The 21,209-nt window shown below is 40.2% G+C and overlaps 1 protein-coding gene across 12 annotated transcripts in view; it reads left to right on the forward strand.

The window, feature by feature from the left end:
• Positions 1–21,209, forward strand: part of LOC116593182 — a 151,048-nt gene that overhangs the window by 96,552 nt on the left and 33,287 nt on the right. The window contains exon 8 of one of the 12 annotated variants that reach the window (XM_032347100.1): positions 8,885–10,234. The exons of 9 other annotated variants lie outside the window; for them this stretch is intronic. The gene's annotated coding sequence lies outside the window, so the exon portion shown is untranslated. Of the gene's footprint in view, positions 1–8,884; positions 10,235–21,209 lie in introns of those variants that run through there. 2 more of the 12 variants (XM_032347098.1, XM_032347104.1) reach the window with 2 other exon arrangements.

The raw sequence follows: 21,209 nt of genomic DNA on the forward strand, positions 1-21,209 counted from the left end.
CTAGAAATAAACTTAACCAAGGAGACTGAAAACTGTAAGACATTGATGAAAGAAATTGAAAATGACACAAATTAATGGAAAGATATTCCATGCTCATGGATTGAAAGAACAAATGTTCTTAAAATACCCATACTACATAAAATAATCTACAGATTTAATGCAATCGCTATCAAAATACCAACAGCATTTTTTCACAGAACTAGAACAAAGAATCCTAAAATTTATATATCCCTACAATATATCCCAATTAGTCAAAACAATCTTGAAAAATAACAACAAAACAGGAGGTATCATGATCCCAGGTTCCAAGGTATGCTGCAAAGCTGTAGTAATCAAAACAGTATGGTACTCGCACAAAAGTAGACATGTAGATCAATAGAACAGACCAGAAATGAACCCACAATTATCCAGTCAATTAATCTTCAACCAAGAGGCAAGAATATTCAATGGGGGAAAAAACCCAGTTTCTTCAATAAATGGTGCTCAGAAAACTGGACAGCTACATGCAAAAGAATGAAACTGGACTAATTTCTTACACCATATGCAAAAATAAACTCAAAATATATTAAATATCTGAAGCCATAAAATTCCTAAAAGAAAACATAATCAGTAATCTCTTTGACATTAGCTATAGAAACATTTTTCTAGGTATGTCTGCTTTGTCAAGGAGACAAAATATTGGGACTACACCCAAATAAAAAGCTCTTTTGAACAGGGAAGGAAACTATCAACAAAATGGGGGGAGGGGGTTTGGGAGAAGGGGGTGGGATTATGGACATTGGGGAGCGTATGTGCTTTGGTGAGTGCTGTGAAGTGTGTAAACCTGGTGATTCACAGACCTGTACCCCTGAGGATAAAAATATATGTTTATAAAAAATAAAAAATTAAAAAAAAAAGACAACCCATTGAATAGGAGAAGATATTTGCAAATAATATATCCAATAAGGGATTAATATCCAAGATATATGAAGAATTTATACAACTCAACACCATAAAACCAAATAATCCAATTTAAAAAATGGCCAGAGGACATGAACGGACATACTTCTGGAGGAGACACACAGATGGCCAACAGATACATGAAAAGATGCTCAATGTCATTAATCATCAGGGAAATACAAATGAAAGCCGCATGAGATATCACCTCACACCCATCAGAATGGCTAAAATAAAAAACACAAGAAGTAAGTGTTTGGAAAAATGTGGAGAAAAAGGAACACTTGTGCACTGTTGGTGGGTGCAAACTGGTGCAGCCACTGTGGAAAACAGTATAGAGGTTCCTCAAAAAATTGAAAATAGAATTGCCATATGATCTAGTAATCCCAATACTTGACATTTACCCAAAGAAAACAAAAACATTAATTCAAAAAGGTATGTGTATGTGTATGTCTATTGCAACAGTATTTACAGTAGTCAAGACATGGGAACAGGCCTCATGTCCATCAATAGATGAATGGATAAAAAGGAAGTGGTATATTCATACAGTAGAATATTACTCAGTCAGAAAAAAGAATGAAATCTTGTCATTTGTAATAACATAGATGGATCTAGAGGGTATAGTGCTAAGTGAAATAAGTCAGAGAAAGAGAAATACCACATGATTTCACTCATATATGGAAGTTAAGAAAGAAACAAAGGAAAAAAGAGACAAACAAATAAACAATAAACCAGATTCTTAACTATTTAGAACAAACTGGTGGTTACCAGAGGGGAGGTGGGTCAGGGGATGGGTGAAATAGGTGAAGGGGATTAAGAATACACTTATTATAATGAGCACTGAGTAATGTACAGAATTGTTGAATCATTATATTGTATACCTGAAACTAATATAAAACTGTATGTTAATTAAACTGGAATTTAAAAAGTTATCTTGTGTCAGAGTTCATTTCTCACTGTTCACATCTCTGCACCTAGATAGACCCATAAAACATTGCAGCATTTTATCTCCTTATGCCTTACCTTGTTCTCCAGTCCTGTCACTGCTGGCTCTTTCCTGTGTCACTAGCCCACCTGCCATTGTTCCTTGACAGCTTTTTAACTCTTCCAAACCATTGGTTACTTTAAGGACATGCTGGGTGGGTAGTAACCCAGGCTCTACTACTTGAAGTTTTACTTTAACTGTATAATGGAACTTTCCTTTGTGATAGAATAAAAATGAGCTCATCTATGCTTTGCATTTTTGTTATATATTTTTATCATACTTTTTTTTTCTATTTCTCTTACGTAGCTCTGTAATGTATTTCTATTATAGCTGTTATACCAGGTTCTGGTCTTGTAATTCTTTTGCACTCTTAAAAATTATTGAGGATCCCAAAGAGCTTTTGTTTATTTGGGTTATATCTATGGATATTAACCACACTAGAAGTCAAAACTGAGACATTGAAAAAATATTAGTTCATCTGAAAACAACAGTAATAAACACCTTACCTGTAACATAAACAACATATTTTTAAAAATTTTTCAACTTTTTAAAGATTTTGTTTACTTATTTAAAGAGAGACAGGGTGCACATGCATGAGCGCAGGGGGCGGTGGGCAAAGTGAGAGAAGAGAGAGAATCCCAAGCAGATATTGTGACGAGCCTGACATGGGGCTTGATCAACCCTGAGATCATGACCTGAGATGAAACCAAGAGTCAGATGCTCAACTAACTGAGCCACCCAGGTGCCCATAAATAACATCTTTTATAAAAAAAAATTTTTTTTCTAAACAAAGATAAGTTAAGAGTGTCATAGCATTCTTTGATATTTTTTGCAAATCCTTTTAGTGTCTAACTTAATAGAAGACAGTTGGATTCTTATATTGGCCTTTGCATCCAGTATGGCATATGTAATTTTCATGGAAGTATTTGAAGAAAATCTAGCATCACAGAGACAGGTAGTTGGGAAAAGGAGGAGTATCTTAACAACATTTTTCAATAGTTGTAAGTACTACCCCAAACCTCAACAAGATAGCTTCTTAAAGGTTATTTGGCAATAAATATTACCAGATACATTCTTTGAAGTGACAGGCTCACTTTGTTCATTTTCAAGAAAGTGCCTGCCAATACCTAAATCTGAACAAACTGTTCTTTAAAGTAAACATGACGTTTCATGAAAAGAAAAAAATAAAATGGTTAGTTCAGCTTGCAACTCAAACAATAACAAGAATTTTTCTTGGCGAAGATTGTGTGGTTTCAGTAGAAGTGCTTTTATGTACACTTCCTAGTTTGTTACACAGAATCTTACAAAGACCTACACTGAAGTATTGAGAATTAATGAAACTAACAATTTTTAATGCTTCACTAAGGGCTTTCTTAAGTTAAACTGGCTTGCTTGCTCTCTTTTCTTTCTCTCTCACCTCCCTCCCCTCCTTGTGAGTTTGTGGTAGTGAAGAGTATGGTGACCATTAGATACAGCTTGGTGCCACTGCTTTGGCAGGTACTAATGTGCTGGCAGTGTGACCCACTGTTACTTTTGCACCACCATAATAAAAATCCACATAGTGAATAAGGTAAATCACTCTTTAACATTATTGTAAGAGTAGTTTTGTTCTCACAGATTCCCTGAAAGGGCCCCCAGGACTTTGTGGACTATACTTAGAAAAAAGCAGAGGAAATGAAAGGACCCAAGGGAAGAGAGTGGCCCTTACTTCCGGAGTGCTCCTAGGACCTTGTGTTCTCTATGTGCCCTGACCTGTCAAGGACCTACTGGCTTTCCTCCTCCCCTTCTGGACTGTCCATAGTACAACGATGTCTTTGTGAGTTCCAGGCACCGAGCCTTTTTATTTGCCCTGGTGCAGTCCTCTGTAGAAGTGCTAGGAAGGGCAGTAGTAGAAGACTCTTGCCCCTTTCCTTCCAATTCAAAGAATTTACTAATGACAATAGTGGCATAACTACATAAAATCTCCAAATTACTGAATAAACCATCTAGAAAGAGAACTCACCAGAAATGTATACCCTTCTCCTTGTGGTTTTGAAAACATCTGACTCTTAAAGAGGTTGTATTGATTACCTTGGACATTTTTCCTACACGTTTTATTTTCACTGGCTTGTAACTGAAGAATTTAGAAAAAAGAATCCCTGACTTTCTATGCTGTCCATAGAAACACTCTGTAAGATAGCCTTTCCTTAGTGCTACCACATGTAAATGGATCTGAAAGCTTTGAACTGTGAGTCTATCGGGCTCCCTTCCAAAGTCCTGAGGGCTTGTTTTATTTAAAAACATGACACTTGGAAACTTATATCAAGGGTCTGATTCTTTATTATATTACTATAACTAGGTTAAAGAGTATGTGGTAAGCAAAAATATTTACCTGTGATAGAGGATAATTAGTAGGATTAAGTATATCTGGCTATTTCTGAGTTAAATATACTATAATTAGCTTTTATTTAAATCTAAAATTCTGTTTTGCTCTTGGAGATTTTAGAAAAGAATATTATTTGTTTTCAGAACCATAGAATTTGACATATTTCTCAAAGTCCAAGACTGCATGTTATTGGTTTATTTAAAAAATTCATCCATTTACTAGGAACAAAATTTATCAAGAAGCTACTCTGTGCCAAACACTGTTCTAGACATGGGGTTGGAGCAATGAATAAGATACATAGTCCCTGCACTCATGAAGCTTATAATCTAGAAGGAAAGTTGAAAAACAATGAGTAAATAACTAGATAAGCAACGTAATTTTAGAGAATGACAAACATATGAAGGAAATAATACAGGGTGTTGGGATAATAAATCACAGGGGCGATAAGGTGGTCAGAGAAGGCATTCCTAGAGAGGTGACATTTTGAGCTGAGACCTGAATGAGAAGGAGCCAGTCAGAAGAACAGCCGGTAGAAGAGAACTGGAAGCAGAGGGAACAGCAAGTATAGAGGCCCTGAGATAGGGATACATTTGGGGATGCATTAAGAAAACCCTGAGTTTTGGGGCACCTGCATGGCTCAGCTGATTAAGTACCTGATTCTTGATTTTGGCTCAAGCTCATGATCTCAGGGTTGTGAGATCCAGCCCTGTGTTGGGCTCAGCAGGGAGCCTGCTTGAGATTCTCTCTTTCCTTTTGCCCCCCCCCATTCTTTTTTCCTCTCTCTTAAAGAAATAAATCTTAAAAAAAGAAAAAACCTTCGGTTTTTAAAATATGACTAAATTCTTATCTTATTATTAATAAATTTGTTGTTAAAATTAGCATAATGAGGTTGTTTTCGGAAATAAGTCAGAGTGAAGCTATTATTTTGAGAAATGCCCAGGAACATCTCATGGAATACCTCTATGAATAACAGTACTTTATATACCTTGGCTTAAGAAATTTGGTTTACACAAAGCAATAGTCATATTAACATGGTATATATGACTTCTGATGACCTGGTCCTCATCTTCCTCAGGAGCCTCATTTTCACCACTCCCTTCCTTGAGCTTCATGTCTAATAATGGCAAACCATATCCAATTCCTGTATACAACATGCTTCTTGTGATTTTGCTCAACCACTTCCCTCTGGAACATTTCTTCATCTGGCTAAGTTTACTCATCTTTCAACTCTCAGCTCAGGGATCTTTCTTGAATTCCAAGTTGAGATAAGTGCCTCTCTTAAGAGTTCCACTTACTACAGTTGGAATAATCTGTTTATATGTGTTTTTTTAACCTCCTAGTTTACTGGGGGAATAAAGACTGAGGGACCACGCTATGATAATGATGGTGGTGGTGATGATAATGGTGATGATAGATAAATTTATTGCATTCAGCAGATGCCAGGCTCTGTATATTAACTATTCAATATTCACAAAACCCCCATGAGGTAGGTATTATTAGTATTCTCATTTTTCAGATAAAGAAGCCAGGGCCTTAGAGGCTGAGGAACTTGCCTGAGGTTATATAACTAGTGACTGATGAGAAGGGGTGTGAATTTAGACAGCCAGACTCCCAAGGCTGCACCTTTTGCAACTGTGTCTATAACACCAGCATGATGCCTGACAGCAGGCGCTTGATAAATGCTTGCTGATCTAACGTGTGTGTGTGTGTGTGTGTGTGTGTGTGTACAGGTGAGGGCATGCCCCCCACCCCCTACAACACACATAAAAACTACAAGCACTGAGGAAGTTAGACTTGTTATAGGAAAGTGTTAAACCATCTGTGGCAGAAATGGCAATGGAAAGGGAGGTATGGAATGGACAGCCAGCTCATGTTTCAAATTACTCTCAGCTTGCTTGTTCTCTTAGACATATGTTCTGGGGGTGGCCAACCCCTGTTTTACATCTGTGTTAGTCTTTCCTGAATAAAGAGCAAATTAGCATTTAATGGGGACTATTAATATTGTCACCTAATTGAATAATATCTAACAAATCTTTTCATTTACAACTCAACAGGCGTTTCTAGTTAGTGTGGAAAATATTTGATCTGAAAAATATTTTCATACACTGAGAATATCTACATATTTTTGAGAGAGGTTGAATATCCAAAGAAATTTTGTGAACTGAACACTTATCCTGAGCCTAGAACTGTTGGTTGTTGCAGAGTTACAGAATTTCTGCATGTTAGAATTTTGCTACATGGTTTGAGGGTATCTGAAGTATTTTATAGTAGGTCTCCAAGTTGGTATTTTTTTTTAATAAGAAAAAGTTCAAATATATTATTTCGTTGTACTCTTTGAGGATCAAAAGCCATCATGATATGATTATAATTTGAAATATAAGTAAGAAGCCTGTGCGGTCATGATCTCTATAAACCTATTCTTTACTTCTTGAGAGCTTGTTTGGAGGTTCTAGCAGGGGAGCACAGCTACTCGTATACCCTTGACCAAAGAATGGTCCTCTCCTTTATTGGGGAAGGTCATCCTCTTTGACCAAGTGTGCAGCTTCAGGAGGGATGCACATGGAGCTGTGAGGGAGGAAGGGGACACCCTCCTAGCCAGCTAGATCAGCCAAATCAACCCTGGTGATCAATGGGGTGACAGATGTTGCAGCCAGATCACCCTCATATCCTATTCTTTATTTCTTAATTAAATTTTATAGATGATAGAAATATTGAAAACAGATTATTAGCTTATAAATGATAAAAAGACACCAGTAATTCCCATACATATGTTTTATGATTCTGTTTAAGAAGTGTCTATTTCATATTAGATCAAATTATTTGCTTAGAACAAACATCTACATAACTTTATCTACCAAATTAAACTATAAATGGGAATACTTGCAAATGCCTGGGCTTCTTTTTTCTGTTTAATATATGCCATATCGCTTTGGAGAAATTATTTAATCTGCTTATATTTAGAATTCATTCATTATAAAGAAAAAAATTTTCTATTCCACATTCCATTTTCTCTGAGAATTAACTACTCATTTATTCCCTTATACTTACTGCAAGTTGCAACCTGGGATTTACTGGGATTCCCACTGTAGGCACATACTTTTCTTCATACTCAGTGTTCTCCCTCAAGCACATATGTTTTCCTGAATATCTGCTAATTTACCTGGGAAAGAGCTCTCTACAGCATTAGTGTCAGTAAATCCAGTTGTCTCATTTTTCAATCTTAGCTATTGCTGGGGTCATGTGCAAATGCTCCAGAAAAATACTTGCTGCAGTGTGACTTCTTTAACTTCTTTGAGACCATACCATGAGACAATAGACCTGGGGGGCTCTGTGCTTACAGGAAGGAAAGAAAGGAGTTTGTGGTGGTGGTTGTTGTTTTTAGTTAAGTGTTATGAAGCTTTAAATCTTAAATTTGGATAATTGTTGCAGATGGGTTAAATCCATCAACTCAGCATTTTTCCTGTTTCTATTCACAAGTGAACAACAGAAGCCTTAAAAAAAAAAAAAAAGAATGTTCTATAAAGAAAGACACAAAATTTGGGTTAGGGTTATAAATTAGCAGTTCTTTTATACCCTGCCCCAAGTTATTTTTAGGCCCAGGGCCTTTGAACCCAAGGTAATCTGCTAAGCATCTTTAACATTTTATCACAAGTCAGTGATCTCCTCCTTTCTTTGTCCTCTCATCTTATTGGAAAGTTTCTGTGGTGACCCAATTCTGCTTCCTGTTTCAACTGTATAAATGGTTCATTTAATTCAATATTTAGCTTTTGATTCTATCTGCAGTATATAGTTGAAAATGATTCCATTCATTACCTGATGTATTTTCCCTCTGCTAACCATATTTCAGTCATTTCATTGTTAACTTTGGCTGATGGAGGAGAAGGAACTCTTTGAAACTCCTCCTACTTGTAATGTTATGTGCCCGATATGGAGGTTTATTAGGGCAGAAGCGTGGCTTGCCTGACCCAGTGCCCATTTTCAGATCTCTCTACTCATGCCTACCACTACAATGGAGAATGAAGAACATAAATATTCACTGTTTTAACCTCCCCTGAAACAAGGCAAGCAAACATGCCTTCTGATAGAGTTCTGGCCAATGGAACGTAAGTGGAATTCTGCAGTGGAGGGTTTTGGGAAGAATCTTTTATTTCCTGGTAAAAGAGGCCAGAAGCTGGTGGTACTACACTTTCCACTTCTTTTGGTCTTGACCATGGTTATGACATTTGAATCTCCAACAGTCATCTAGTGACAACTTTGAGACAATAAGCCAATCTACTAAAAATGGTAGAGAATTATAGAAGAAACCCTGGTTTTTATTATCATGGAGCCCCACATTATACAGAATTGCTTCCCTCTAGACACTATATATGAAAAGCAAATCCCTATGTAGTGGTTTTAAGACATGGCTACATTCTTTGATACTTCTCCCATCAGAAGACATGGCCTAATTCTCCTTCTCTTTAGTAGAGGCCAGTCTTAGGGAGTTGCTTCCAACGAACAGAATGCAGGAGGAGGGATGGTGCATGACTCCCCAGGCTAGGTCCTAAAAGGTGTTACAGTTTCTGCCTTGTTTTTCTTCTGCCTCATGTACAACTTAGGTGCCATGAATTGACATATCTGAAGCCAGTCTATGTACACCAAAACTGCCATGCTAGAGAAACCACATAAAAGACCACATAGAACCAGAAATGCCAAAAGACACCAGCTGTACCAGGCTCCAGCTCTCTAACTCTTCCCAACAAGGATGAAGAAACATGTGAGTGACCCAGGCTTCAGAAGATTCCAGGCCCCAGTCTTCAAGCTGCCCTAGCCCATGCCAAGGAGAGGAGACAAGCTGCCCTCTACCAAGTCCTTCACAAATTGCAAATTCAGGAGGAAAATAAATATTATTTTAAGCCACTAAATTTAGGGATGGTTTATTTATGCAGCAACAGACACTGAAACACCTTATTTTTTATACTATTGTTATTTGGATGTTCTGTTACCTGCAACCAAATGAATCCTGACCTAAAACACTTAGCAGTAGTAAGATTAAAAGAAATTGCTAAAATGACCCTTTAAGTTATTGTAAATGCTGATGATCCACTCTATTCCTCTCTTAGCCTGGCTATGGTAATCAATTTAGCTATACTAGTATGTACTGTAGTAGAGTAGAGTACAGTAGAGCGGAGCAAAGTAATAATGTAGTAGAGTATGATTTTCCACAAGTTGACTTAATTTAGTTACATAAAGGTTTTATTTTTCAATAGGACTGGGCTAGTAGAAATTTCAATACAAGACAAATTTCAATTTCAAAGATGAAATCTCACTTCAGGACACCATATTGCTGTTTTCCTGCTCTTTTGGCATTTTGGTAACAACAAACAATATCAATCGCTGCCTCTCTAGCAGCTAAAGCTTGTCTGAGTCTCCAACTTTATCACGTCCCATCAGTGTTTGAGGCTGTTTTCTTAATGAAATGCTCTTAGCATATGACAGCTTTGTTCCTTCATTGACATTTGCAGCTTTTTAAATAGATGAATATTTAATGTCATATCTAATAGGCCAGATTCCTTGAAGCAAAATCCTATTAGTTAGTGCCCACTTTTTAGAGAGTCGATGGTCACTAATTACTGTTAGAATTTATTTAAAAGTTTTAATATATGGTTTTGATCATAAACTCATTTATGAATCCAATACATAGAAACCAGGAGGATGTTCTAGATTAGTAATCATATTCTTACATGGAAGTTACACTATAAATTAAAAATCTTTTTATCCCAAAGTAACATAATTCTATTTCTGGTGATGGACATTCCTAATCAACTTTGTAATATAGTTTGGGCAATTTTCTTATCCCACTGCCCTGAAATTTTAAGCCTAAAAGAATAAAATGTAACTCCTGAAAGCTGGTTGCACAAAAGCCAATTTCATTTCTGTGTGTTTATTTACTCAATGTCCACATCCTTAAACTGTTGGCAAATTCACAGCTGGGTGGAGCAGCCCATGTGTCATTGTGCTGATCCTATGGGGTGTGATGGGTGTGAAGGGTGGGTTGGAGCACAGAGGGGTCCTTGCAAAGAGAAGTTACATAAGTGATATCATATGCAGAAGTAGCCTCTGGGGTTTAAAAATAACTGGACAGGGAGTGTCAGCCTTTCTTGGATCTGACTCCCTGATTTACTATCCTGAAAGGTCAGACCTATATTTCTGGGTGGGCTGGAGATACTGTTTAAATGAACCCAGTTCCTAATAGCAACCCTACATAACAGCTTAAAGAGCCTGGGAATGTTTTCTTGTCTCAAGGCAGCAAGGTGCTGCATGCAAAAGCTGAACCAACATCTCAATGAGAAGCCAAAACAGGACAGATGTTTCATGCTGAGCCTCAAATGTGGTTGCTTCCAGCGTGGTTTCCTTAAATGGACAGGAAACAGAGAAAACAAAGAAGACAAATGCTCTTCCATGGTAGCTCCAAAGCAGATTAAAATGAGCTCTAGTGTCCCATCCTGTCCATCTTTCCCTTTACCCATCTTTTTTAGGGAACCGAATTATTGATGTGAGACAATGCCTTGTATTCATGCTACCTCTTATTTTTATTTTTGTAATTTGTAAAAAATAAGCTGTCAAAGCATATTACCATGGTGTCAGAGATTCCTTGGGGGGCCAATATCAGAATTTCATTGCCACTGAGTCCCCATCTAGCACCTGAGAAAATATATATTCAGTACAATCATAGAAGACCATGGAAGTGGTAGGAGTAGGGGTCAAATTTAACAAAGGTCAGAAAACAACACAAATATATATTAGATCTACCACCTGCCTATGGTGACCATGAGGCCATCAAGTATCACTTGAGATCTTCGTGTCATTAGGGAGAGGCAGGTATTTCTATCACATGGCCATCAGTTGTAGTCCCTGGATTAGAACCCTTAGCTTCAGTCCTCAGATCCTTTGATGCCCTCTCCTACCTAGCTAATGTCTTTCCTTGAGTTTCGCAGATGCCTGTGGCAATCCCCCACTGCTAGCTCATTGGTATTAGCAGACAGCCCACCAATTCCTCTCCAGTGCCACTGCCTCTTCCTGAAGGCCTATATACCATCCCAAACTGGAAAGCTACCTCTTATCCACATAAGTGATTACTTTTAGACGCATGATCTATTCAAGCTGGCTCATTCCAGAGTTCTTTCATTCACTGAAGTAGTGTTTCTCAAAGCATTTGAATCATCTGGGATGCTTGTTAAAATATAGATTCCCACTGAATCAGGCACTCACTGGGTGAGGCTGAAAGTCTGCATATGTAACAAGCTCTTTAAGCCTGCAGCTGATTCCACCTCAAGATAAAGGTGCAAAGAACTAGTTCTTTTCATCCCTATATACATCAAGTTTAGGATGTCTTAGGGATGAGAATACCTTTTCACCCTCACAGCTTGGAAACCCCAGGAAAAGTCTCCTGATTTCAACAACTGGGACACAACTTGATCCTTCAGCTTGCTATAGTTTCAAAACAACTACCACTGGTGGTCTCTGCGGGGAATCCTGAGGCTGAGAACTCCACCCTTTCATCCTTGGCCTTTACTGCCCTTTCCTATGCTCCTTTGATGAGTTTCCTTCCCACGGCTGGCACTTGCGTTCTCCTGTGCTCTGGTCATTTCATTGATCTGTGCTTCCTCTTCTCCACTACCCTTGTCCTCGCCGTACCACACCCTGTGCTCAGCCCTTCCCTCTCTGAATTTCCAGCCCATGGCAAGTCCCCTTACATCAGCCCCTGGAGCACCCCAGCCTCCGCTGAGCCCTGAATGTCTGTGGGGATGCTCTTTCTTCCTTAGCCCTCCCAAATGTTTTCTGCATTTCTCCTCACATCCATTATGTGCTGGTGGCTGCAGGTGGGGAGCAGAATTGGGAAGAGATCATCAAACGTTCTCCATAAAGGACCAAATAGTAAATATCTTTGTGGGCCATACAGTCTTTTATAACTAGTGAGCCTGCCAGCCACTGTAGTTCAAAAGCAACCACAGATAAGTACAAGAAAACAAATGAACGTGTTTCAATTAAACATTTTTTATGGATCCTGACATGTGTATTTGATAAAATTTTCACATGTCAGATTTCTTTTGAAAAAAATTTCCACTACTTAAAACTGTCAAAACTATTCTTAGCTTGCGGGCCATACAAAAACAGGGATTGGGCTGGGTTTGGCCCATGGCTATTCTGTTGACTCTTGATCTAAACCAGTGCTTCTCCAACTTTAATGTACAAACATCATGAAGAATTCTGTTAAAATGCAGACTTTGATTCAGTAGATCTGGGGTTTTTGAGATCCTATCTAACAAGTTCCCAGGTGACAGAAGTGCTCCTAGTCAGGGCTCTACACTGCGAGTAGCAGGATACTACTGTCATGTGTCGAAATTTATTCTTTCTATAATACAGACATTAAAATAGTTTATGATATAGGAAAGTATTTCTACATTAATTCATATTCAGTAGAAAGGTTGTGTGGAAGGCCCGGCGGCTGAAAGCAGGCTTTAAAACCCAGTAGACTCCCACTTAGCAGTTACAGGAATATGGACACACTTGTTAACTTCCCCCCAGCTTCCATTTATTCAGCTAAACCTATGCAATAATGACCTCTACCTCAGATGGCTGTTTTGGATTTTAACAGGATTATGCAGTTAGCAAGTGCTCAGTAAATCTGAGGCATTATTATTGTTAAATTTAAAAGCAAGACACGAACCTGTACCTAACAAAACAATAAGAACTTTGAGTGCTCAGGAGATCTCCTTGCTTGCTTTCTTGGAAAACATTTGTGAGGATCATGGCCATTGATTTATTCAAGAAACATTTACTGAGCTGCTCTTCCTCCTGCCAGGTAACATGCATTGTTGGATCTGCTAAGATGAGTGAAATGTAAGCTCCCATTTGTGGGGGAGATGGAAACACCAAGCAATTTCAGCGCAGAATACGTGCTGTCTGCAGAGTGCTGGGTGAAAGCAGCTCTCCCACTCTGCTCTGAGGAGAGGCCAGAGGACTCCACACAGGAGATGACCTTCGGCTGGACTTCAAAGAATGATTACGGGTCTCACTAGTGTAGAAAAGGGACAGGCCAGGGACTGGTCCTGACCAATCAGGCAGACGCAGACCTTGATGTCATAGCGGTTCAGACTGGCTGGGTATCAGCCCGAGATAGGTCATCATCCCTTTAAGGAAAACATCCTGACAATACCCATAATACATGCCAACAGGGGCTCTGTGAAAAGACAGTACCAGAAAATCCTTGACTACTTTTGCTGGAGTCACAGAAAGACTACAGAGCTCTTGTGCTGAGCCAAGGAACCTCAGCCTCTGTGGCTTGTGTTCCTACAGAATATGAGACTGCTTGAGAATGCTCTTCGACTCAGGGCCTACGACATCAAGGCCAAAGGAAAATGGCCTTTATAAGTAGTCCCCTGGAAGCCCATTTGGCTCGGTAATTACTTATCAATTGTCTGTTAGGACAGACTTGGTGTGGTGCTGCTGGGGCTGCTGAGATGAAGTCAGGCATCTGCCGTGGATAGTTTCACCTCTGGTAGAGGAAATGGGCATACAAATCCCTACACCGTGGGCTGAAGGGAGGCCAAGTCTTGGAGGACTTTACAGGAAAAAGAAAAAAATTATAAGGAGTTTGGACCTGGGGGTAGGAGCTCCATGTGTGTTTCACGGAAGAAGTAGTGTTTGAGTCGGCCTTTGAGAGGGATGTTTCTATTTCTGGTAGCTCTCTTCAGGATTTCCAGCTTATTTAGGGGCTAAGGGGGCTGGGGTCTCTCTGTATAAATAACTAACTTTGATCAGTGGTTTTGGAATAGACAGTAGGTTCCTGAACTTCTAGTGCTGGGTAGGGGCCAAAAACTACCACCTGAAAAAACCTTGAACCTCAATAGGGCAAAGCTTGCAATCAAACACAATTTGGATTACAGTCCCAGAATTGAAATTTGGAAATAGTTCCTGGCAATATTTCTGTCTTCCCATCTTCCCTTCACTGAAGCCTTCTTTCCTCCGTAGCAGGGCTTCTAAACTATGGTGTCATGTGTGAAAAGTGGTGGGCCAAGTGGCAAGGGGACTAGCGAGGAGGGTAGGTTCGTGTCCCTTGGGCTGGGACATTTGCATCCTGACACAGTACCCTAAGTGGCATACTACCGACTCTAGACTACTGTCCCTTCTATTAATTCCTCCTTTCGCAGTGGCACAGGAAGGATTTTTCTGCCCTAATACTCTCTTAAACTATGCCGCATCTATTTGAATTTGCTCCATCTCACCAGCCAAGTTGCTTGGCCCCGAAGGGAGACTGGTACTTGGGGCTTGGAGCTGAGAAGTGTGTGGAGGAGGCACTGGGCTATTCCCCACCTGGGACTGTGGGCTAGGTTTGGGTTCAGTGGAGAAGAGAATGCAAGCAGAAGCCAAAGGAGATGTTTTTTTACAAGAACTCTGATACAAAGGGCCACAAGCAACATTGTTTTGGGGTCCAGGTGGGAAATGCTATTCAGGGTGTACCCAAACATTGCTAATCACTTCCAGAGCTAGTGCTTCCAGAATCCTGAACAATTAAAATGGGCTCAGCTTGGGTCTTTCCCTCAGGCTAGATAAAAGGAACTTTTTTCCTAATGAAAAGAGTTTACAGTTTGGGGATCTCTGTTAATTGCTTTCTGGGCATGGAAACAAAATTCTTATGAAGGGCAGGGGTGAGATGCTACTCCAAATGATTGTTTGTGTAGCAAACATCACTGATGAGGCAGGGATGCTAGAACATAAGAAGCCTGCTTATGGATACACATGAGATGCCCTTGGATTGAGATGCCCATGAGATCTCTGCCTTAAATACAAGCATGGGAGAACAGATTGGTGAGGTCCCTCCTGATATGTAGGAGAACACATGAATAAAATGTGAATTGTTATTGTAACCTCATTTTTACCCACTGGCTGGGGAGGCTTGGAGAAATTTGTTATGTTTGTAAAGGTATATGCATGCATATGAGCTTGATACTGAAAACACTGTTCTAGGAAAGAGTGTCACTCAACACAGTCGCAAACACTGTAGCCATCTAGGTCTGTGAACAGATGCCACATTAAGTATGAATATGAATCAGCAAACCTGCAATTATTTCTCAGAGTTTCCTAAGCCATCGGTACGGCTCAAGGTACTTTTCCATCAAATGGGGTACAGGGGTAAATTTTTATTTGTAGATGATCTCTCTTGCCTCCTAGAATATGTAACTGGAACTTTGTTGTTTTGTTCATTTCTGAATCTCCAGTGCCCAGAACAGTGCCTGGCACTTAGTAGGTTCTCAGTATTTGTGATTGAATTTAATGAATGAATAATTGGATTTTATGTGTGAGCTGGAAGCCATCTGTCTCTTTTCTCAGATACTGTTACTCCTGCCAAATATACCTTGAGTCCCTTGCCTATGGTAAATTCCACTATCTCAGGATAGAGACTGTGGGTGGTTCCCAGGGTATTATGGGTCAGCATGTGGGTGTGGATTCTTATATAAACACAGAGGCCCCAGGGCTTAGCAGATAGTCCCAAAAGCTCAGAAGGACTTTCAGGCATAATACTATAAAGTCCTTTTTCCTCAAAACATCTTACTTTTTCCCATTATGAAAATAACACGTGTTCATTAAGTAAAGAATGGAAATAGTAGAAAGCTATGAAGGTCAAAAAAATTATCCATAATCCCTTTACTCAAACACAAATCCATCTTTCTCTTTCTTCTGGATTAATGAAAGTCTTCTAAACCTGACTCCCCACTCCCTCCAGCCTAGCCACCCTCCAATCTAGTACCAGGGCCCGTGAGAGATATTCCCAAAACGTGAATCTTAAAGCAATTCAAAGGCTTCCCATTGCCCTCAGTGTCCAAACCACTCAACAGGGTTGGCTCTGCTTGTGTCTTTGGCTTCCTCTCCTCTGAGTCCCTATCATGTTACACTTGTGCCAAATGGAATTTCCTTCAATTCTTTAAATGAGCTGCACCTTTGCCTGCTGTCTCTGGTCTTTTTCAAACGTTTTAATTCTGCTTAAAACTCTCTCCACTTTTCTTGGTTCTATTCTTTATCTTTTTGTTTCCTTGCCTGTGTTTATTTTTTTTCTCTCTCTGATTAAGAATTTAGATACTACTTTCCCCCTAAAACACCATTTTCAACTGTCCTTCCCCATTGCCCTACCAAATCTGAGTTTGGAAGTCCTCCTTTTTGCTTCAAAAAACTGCATAGATTTCTTCCTCCATATAGTTGACTGTACAGTATTTTAGCTCTTACATGTAAGGGTGTCTCTTTATTCTCAGTTCATAGCACAGTGCCTACTTCATGTCACATGGTTCAATAAATATTTGTGGAGGTGAATTTAAATTGAATCATTGTTTACATTTTAGAAACATTTCCTCTTAACCTTTGCTTTAATCATATAGTGTTTTCCATTCTACATAGATAAAATTAATCATATGAATTTTATGTTAGGGGCCATATCATATAAACTTTTTCTTTTTATGTTTTTTTCTTAACACTATATGAAGTATTTTTAATTTCCTTTTTAATGACTGCATACTATTCCATCAAGTGAATGTATGCTGGTTATCTTCTATTGTAGGGCATTTATTGTAGGGCATTGCCTCCTATAATCTGTTAATAATTTAAAAACATCTTTGGATATCTTTGGACATGAAGTTTTTTCATATTTTGAATTATTTCCTTAAAATACCTAAAATAAAATTTTAAGGTCACTGGGTATTTGAAGTTTTTAATACATGTTGCCTAATAGCCTTTATAGTGTTATTTGTCAATTTATATTGTCACCATCAAATTATGTGAGTGCTCATTTCACTTATCCTCAATAAAGTCACTTCTTTTCACCCATTAAAAGCTGTCAAAGAACATGTATCCCCAAAGACAGCAGCACTAAGGACACAGGGCCAACATTTGTCCCTCCCATCACTCCCTTCTGAGGGCAGTGTCTCAGTTCCATTTTCAGAGTATAGACTTTCTCAACTCTCACCCCACTTGGCTGAGCAATAACTCTGAACATCTGTTTCTTCTTCTTAGGGGAATGAGGTAGCTTTAAGATTGTTCCTTTTAAACTAGAGGGTATCATGCTTAGCGAAATAAGTCAATCGGAGAAAGACAACTATCATATGATCTCCCTGATATGAGGAAGTAGAGATGCAACATGGGGGGTTAGGAGAAGAATAAATGAAACAAGATGGGATTGGGAGGGAGACAAACCATAAGTTACTCTTAATCTCACAAAACAAACTGAGGGTTGCTGGGGGGAGGGGGGTTGGGAGAAGGGGAGTGGGGTTATGAACATTGGGGAGGGTATGCGCTATGGTGAGTGCTATGAAGTGTGTAAACCTGGTGATTCACAGACCTGTACCCCTGGGGATAAAAATACATTATATGTTTATTAAAAAAAAAATTGTTCCTTTTATTCTATGTCAAACCCTTTAGATGAACCCAGGCCAACCTCTACTCCCATTTCACACCTTTCCATCAACACACACACACACACACACACACACACACACACTCATAAATCAGTTAAAGCACACTGGAGGGTAATATCCACTGAGACCTCCTTCCCACCCACATTGTCTTTTTTTCTGACTCTCTGATTTCTTGGCTCTTCTCTGTAGTTTCTATTCTTCATCTGCTTTCCTTCCTCCATTTTTTCAGCAAATCTATCAAGCACCTACTAGGCCAAGCACAAGCACTGAGAGATATGGAAAATAAGGCAGCGAATCTTCCCTCCTACCATCATGGAGTTTACATTCCAGTGGGTGTTCGCATTCTAGATCAAAAACAAAAACAAACCCATCCATTAAAAAGTTACACATTGTGATGGGCATTATAAAGGGAACAAAGGCCAAGAGAGAGAATATTGGGAAAGATTTGTAAACAAAAAACACCTTCCCTTCTACCCCTTTCTTCCCCCTTAACCCCAAACTATGCTTTGTTTTCTGCGTAGCATTTAGCACCTCTGATAGAGTATGTACGATATTTCTTGGTGTATTTGATTATTGTCTGTGGCCCCCAATTTGAATGTAAGCTCCGGGAGAGCAGGGGCTTTGCAGTTCACTGCACACCTGGCCCGCGGCCAGTTCTCAGTATCTGCTGGATGACTTCATTAGTGGGAGGCTTTGTTGGAGGTATGCATGAAACTGGCATCTGAGGATGGGAAAGAGCTGTTTGTGAACAGAAGTGGTGTCGGAGCCCAGGTGGAGGAAACAGCAGGTGCAGATGCTCTGGGGCAGGGAAAAGGATCGGAGAGCAGCCCAGAGTGGCTAAGTTAGAGTGAGCAAGGCAGGCAGCAACACCCAATGATGAGCTTTGGCAGGCAGGTAGGGCCCCTAGCATGCCAGGCCCTATAGGTCCTGTTGTTTGGATTTCATTCCAAGGGCAATGGGAAACCATTAAAAGTTTTGACGTGACACCAGAATATGCCTCCCTGCATTGGCACAGGGTAACTGCGATATCTGTGTGTGAGGGTGGGGGTGGGGTGCGATAGGGTAATTCATATGGTGAACACTTGTGCACGAATTTGTCCTCTGTGACCCATATTTTCCCTAGGGGGTGTGGAGTATCAAATTCCTTTCAAGCCTATTGTTTTAGGATCTTATAATTATAAAGCAACAAATAAAACCGTACTCCTCCTGTTATCATGTTCCCTTATGGTTTGACATCTAGCCTCTTGCATTTGACCCAGATGAGAAACTTCACTCCTGAAGCAACATCTGGAGCTGCCATTTTTAGGATGATAGATCTGACACAGATTTGGTGACCTGAGGGATGATCTTTCGTTTTTTTGATGATTTTATTTTATTTTTAAAAGATTTTATTATTTGAGAGAGCGAGCGAGAGCACACAAGCAGGGAGTTGGGGGCAGAGGGAAGAGCAGTCTCCCGGCTGAGCAGGGATCTTGACGGGGGGCTTGATCCCCAGATTTCAGGATCATGACCTGAGCTGTAGGCAGACACTTAACCCACTGAGCCACCCAGGTGTCCCTGTTTTTTATGATTTTTCATGTGAAAAGTGGATTCACGGCTTTCCCTTGAACTTGTCCAGCCCAGTTCATTTTTCTCAGATCTGTTTGGGATCTCAGATCTGTATGGGATTTGGATGGGAGTCTTACTGTGAGGATTCAAGCCATGCAAGAGCAGGAGAGGCCCCCTCAACAAGGGAGACCTACAGCAAGCTGGGCCGATGGAAAGGCCCACTGCTTTCCAGACCTGTCATCTGATGGTTGTCTTTTGGGGATACTTTTCTCCTGGCTTTGGACTCCTGCACCTTTGGCACTTATCCTTCAGCAATCCCTACAAATGATCACAGATTTTGGCTCATTCCAACTGGCACCACTTCCTGTCACTCTCTTCCTGCAAACAACTTCCTTCTGTCCATGTACTTGCTGCTTGGGTCTCCTTTGCCTTGTCCTTTCCAATAAGAAATGGCAGCCATTCTAATCTAGCCTCTCAGCCCCATTAGGGGAGCCACTTTGTTAGCTGTCCCTGAGAGACCTATTTCCCCTTTACCCAAACCTAGGACTCCGTGAGTAGATGGAGCTAGAAGGTGTGTAAGAAGCACAGCGTTAAACAGACTAGACATTGGACAGCTGGAAGACTCAGGAGACTATAACATGGGGCACATTAGAGATGCCATTTCCCCGCTTCCTGAAGGGGAGATGGAGATGGAGACGCTTTTTGTTTTGTTTTTATTGTGAGCAAATGGCCCTGCATAAATCCAATGATTGTAAATTTACAACAGACTTAGTCTGGCACATATTTAACAGAACACCTAATTGTTACTGGGGGTTGCGTGGCACTTAGGCACACCCTGTAAGCAATTTAGTGATCCTTTCTTTTTTTTTTTTTTTTAAAGAACTTATTTATTTGACAGAGAGAGATCACAAGCAGGCAGAGAGGCAGGCAGAGAAAGAGAGAGAGGAGGAAGCAGGTTCCCTGTTGAGCAGAGAGCCCGATGCGGGACTCGATCCCAGGACCCTGAGATCATGACCTGAGCCGAAGGCAGTGGCTTAACCCACTGAGCCACCCAGGCGCCCCTGATCCTTTCTTTTATTCAGCTAAACTGCACTTTGTTTTTCCTCATCCCACTTGACTTCTCTAGTGTCTATAATTGGCATAGATGGTATTCCATGGTGGTACTAAATTAATATCACACAAATACATCATACTTTATGACAATTATTATCCTGTAGAGGAAATTAGAGGCCACACATGGGATTAACGAGTGGAAGGGGCCAAATACTGTGTTCTGATCTTGGGGTTCTGACTTCAGCCTACCATTCTTTCAACAACATCACTGTGCATGATTGCTTTTACCCAGCACAACTGAAAGTCTTAGGCTCTCATTTGCCAAGAGTAGGGGCAGTGGCCATTCATGCGGCAAAGTGCCCACGGCCTTAGGGTGGAAGAGTGGGTGTAAGGTTTACAGGAGGTGGGGTTGACAGCACACAACAAATGCTCTGTACTTCCCTTCCTCCACTTCATCCTTGCGCCTAGAACATGCAGAACCAGTCTATACAAGGGGCATTCTTACTGTGATATCAGGAAGAAGAAATGCCTTGGCTGAAGGATGACCCTTCTCATTTGTATATTGCTCAGACAGGCAGCAGTTCATTTTAAAACTAAAGAGACAAAAAGGTGGGAAAAGACTATAAAGGGTCTAGCCTCTGGGTATCTGATTGTGGGGGACTGGGGAGAATGCTGGGAAGAGGTGGGGCAGTTAATGGGAGGTACATGTGGGGAAACGGGGTGGAAGGGGAGACTGAAGAGAAGAGGACCCCATTTGCCAGTGATACTGCTTGCAGGACCACATTACAAAAGATTAACCTTCTTGCTAGTCTTTTCTATTTCAGAGGGCCATGCCTATTCCTTTGGGGATAGGAAGTTCCTCCACTTATTTCCTACC

Source organism: Mustela erminea, chromosome 6 (genome assembly GCF_009829155.1).
Source record: "Mustela erminea isolate mMusErm1 chromosome 6, mMusErm1.Pri, whole genome shotgun sequence".
In the NCBI taxonomy this organism is placed as follows: domain Eukaryota; kingdom Metazoa; phylum Chordata; class Mammalia; order Carnivora; family Mustelidae; genus Mustela; species Mustela erminea.